General features: G+C 36.7%; 1 protein-coding gene across 5 annotated transcripts in view; it reads right to left on the reverse strand.

Moving 5' to 3' along the window:
• SLC24A2 (solute carrier family 24 member 2) overlaps positions 1-3,135 on the reverse strand; it is a 284,348-nt gene extending 281,213 nt beyond the window's left edge. For 4 of the 5 annotated variants that reach the window (XM_063455238.1, XM_063455239.1, XM_063455240.1 and 1 more), the window contains exon 1: positions 2,035-2,357. The gene's annotated coding sequence lies outside the window, so the exon portion shown is untranslated. Of the gene's footprint in view, positions 1-2,034; positions 2,358-3,007 lie in introns of those variants that run through there. The other variant, XM_063455237.1, reaches the window with a different exon arrangement.
• Positions 3,136-3,821: the final 686 nt, after the last annotated feature.

The following is a 3,821-nucleotide window of genomic DNA, read 5'->3' on the forward strand; positions in this document are numbered from 1 at the left end:
TAGAGCTATTTGTAATTTGTATGTGCTTAAATAAGTGTGGTTTGTGTGTACAAAGTGTACATATTAAATATGTTTATACAATATGTACTAAGTGTAATATGTGTGTGTGTGTGTGTGTGTGTGCATTCATCTAATTATGTATAAAATTAGTATTGATTAATATCTGTGCCCGTTATGCTTGTGTGTGAGCGTGTTTATGCACAGGAATATGCTATTTATATGATGATTATGTATGATGAAGACCTGATCATCATATATGTATGCAAATTATAATGGTGGTGTGTGTGCATGCATGCATGTGTGTTGATATGAATACTTAGAGACTGTTGAATTATCAATGTAGGTGCCAAACTCAACAGATTGCCATATTCTCTCGCTCAGCCAGTTTGAACCCCATATCAACTTTCTATACAGAATACCAGTAATTAAAGGTGGCATCATTCTGGCGTGTTTACCGCAGGTAGAAAGGAACACAGACCTGCTGTTATATCTTTTAGAAAGCATATTCAAACAGTCACATTGAACTCCAAAATATACATTTGTTAAGGGAGTTTAACAAGCCCTAAAAAATAAATTTCAAGGCATATACTAAACACATAATCTTTCTTAATCAAGTAATCATTGTCCCACTCTGATAAAAAAAAAATGCACTGTAGACAGTATTATTTTGTATCTGCTTTACATATCATGGCATCCCAGTGATTATTTGGCAGTGGCTATGCCTTGATGAATTTATGATGCACACGTTCAGAATGAAAGAAAAATAACAATATCAATCTGTAAATCAGGTAGGTTTAGTTTAAATTTTTCGCTTGTGTATCTCTGACAGGCAATCCTGGAATCTGGCTGATCTCACGTGGCCTACAGAGAACACACAATCAGTAAGCTACTTATTGGCCGCAATCTGGTTAATCTTCATCTGTTTAACTTTTAGCTTTCCACAAAGCTTCTCACCCATTTTCAAAGGGCTGTGTTTCACTTCATCTCTGCTCTCTCTCTCTCTCTCTCTCTCTTTTTCTTTTACTCATCAGTATAAAAAAAATATACCACCAGGATGCTAACTGGGATTATTTTATAAATTCTTCACTGGCAGATGTGGCATCAGCGGAAGGCATACCAAGAAGGGACTAAACTGTTATTACGTTGCATAAACCATTAGGTAACCCACCTCATAAAACATTTCAAGGGTAAAAAATATTACAAGGTAAGGGATCAAAAGATTATTGATTCACTTCAGGTCAGACATTTGATGGGTTTCAGGCAACATTGGCAAATCCCAAACTAGGAAGTCCACATGAATTTATGTACACATGCAAGGTGATTTTTATCCAAAACACAAATATAAGAATACTGTGGAAATGTGGCAATCTATGGCTGATTTCCACACTTAGACAAATACTGGATGGCAAATGTCCATATCACAACATATATACATCAAAAAGTGTAAACTGGAACAGGAAATCACAGCAATTAATAATATGAGTAGCCTTTATTTTCCAATATTATTAAAATAAACTTGTAATATTATCCTGTGCCTGTCTGTCTTGATGAACACAGAATGTTAGCATTATTGATAGAAATTTTATTAATTCAAAAAAGGGCTTAGGACACAATTGATTAAACAAATGGTCTTTAATCTGCGAAGCTAGATTAATTCAAATTACATTTATTCAGGGAATGTGTGACAAATAGTAATATATCCATTATCCAGCCAGACTACAAGTTTAACTTTTAAACTGAGCTTGTTAGTGTATTGTGATTTGTAAATGAACAAATACACATTAGTGAAACAAAGGTCAAAGCTAGTATAATGGTTTTTATTATCGATACAATGGAGTTTTGTTGGGGGGTTGGGGGGGGGATAGTAGTCTGCTAGTGGTAAAAGGCAGTGTAAATTCATCAGTGAACTCTAAATTCCAGTGAGTGCATGATCAGGCACATTTTAAAAAGCTGCTCTAAAAAAATACAAACAAATACAAATCCTCACAGCAGACCTAATGATACAGAGCTAGAGGAATGCAAAGCATGACTTACCAGTGACTGTATGTACTGATGGCTGGCTCTTTGATGCTGACAGTGGAGTTGTTAGTGTTGTGTGTTGATCATCGTCCCCTGCTCAGGCACAGCTATTAGATGGAGCTACAGAGAGGACCTGCCTTCAGCTTACCATAGGGACAGAGCATCAGCTGCCTCACTCAGCTCTTCTCTGGGAATCACTATAACTACCTCCCTATGCCACACCCTCTGCACTGCCTCTGTTGGTCCAGCTATAAGCCTCTATCCCTCACCATGAATATACCAAACACACACTCATCCTGATATACCAGACACACACTCATCCACACTCACCCTCATATACATTCATGTGTACACGCAGACACACACACACACTCATAAAGACACACACACACATACTGTCATATCTCCCCGGCTGCTGCTTTATACAAAGCTAAACTCTTTCTCTCTGTTCTCGCCGTCAGTCTGTTTGTAACAAGCTCCATTCTACAGACATTGTTACGTTCTAATTGCAAATCATTCAATTAAACACACTGGCAGAAGTAGTCTGCTTATATTATCAAAGCCACTAATGTGTTTTATTATAAAAAGCTGTGGTAAGTACGTGTGGGGAAAAATAGCATACAAACAAAACAAAAAAACGACAAACCATAAATAGCATACAGTAAGTTTACAGATTATAGGACTACTGTTAAAGGGACAGCATGCACTACCAATAGACATGCAATACTTCCAGTTTGTACCATTCTCTGTATAATAGCAGCCAATGATGTGCAAGGGCAGTATGACTTTTATTGTACAAATGGAGAAACAATGTATCCTAGAGTCTCCAGGTCAGTATAATGTCTGCTTCTCTCATATTAAACAGGGAGTCCATATAGCTCAGCTGGAAGAAATACAATATTTCTATCAACTGTTTACCATGCATAGCCCTTTAACATGCTCTTTTTCCTCATGCCATTCTCGGTGCACGTCATCCATATATACCCACCTCTCTCACCCATCGCCATCATTCTGTGAGGATCCAGCCACTCTCAGACCCTTACAGAGAGGCTTGTTGCTGGGTATACCTGCTGCTGCTGTCCTTTCTTCCTGTGCATAGATCATGCTGGGAAGCCGGAGCAGGCACTTGCTATTCTGTTCTGAGATAGAATAATGCAGGGATAGAACATCATGATATCATTCTCTCTGTATACTGGCTACAGGAGCCTGAAAATGATGATATTGTGTGGTTACCATAGTTACAAAGGCGGCAGGTTTGAATAAATATTGACTATCACAAAGTGTGTATCTATCATCTATCTATCTGCCTGTCTATCTATCTATATATCATGTAATCTATCATCTATCTATCTATCTATCTGCCTGTCGATCTATCTATCTAGCTATGTATCTATCTATCTATATATCATGTAATCTATCATCTATCTATCTATCTATCTATCATCTATCTATCTGTCTGTCTGTCTATCTATCTATCTATCTATCTATCATCTATCTATCTATCTATCTATCTATCATCTATCTATCTGTCTATCTATCTATCTATCTATCTATCTATCTATCTATCTATCTATCTATCTATCTATCTATCTATCATCTATCTATCTGTCTGTCTATTAGTACTACTAATAGTAGCTAGGAGGCACCGTTTAACAGTCCTGTTCAATTACATTATCACATATTCCTATGGTGACCTACTACTGTGTTCACAAATTCAAGTCAAAACTCTTACATTAAGTTAAAAAAATATCTAGCTAGCTATTATCTATCTGTCTGTATATCGTGTCTTTTTAATCTATCTT

Source organism: Pelobates fuscus, chromosome 5 (genome assembly GCF_036172605.1).
Source record: "Pelobates fuscus isolate aPelFus1 chromosome 5, aPelFus1.pri, whole genome shotgun sequence".
Classification (NCBI taxonomy): Eukaryota; Metazoa; Chordata; class Amphibia; order Anura; family Pelobatidae; genus Pelobates; species Pelobates fuscus.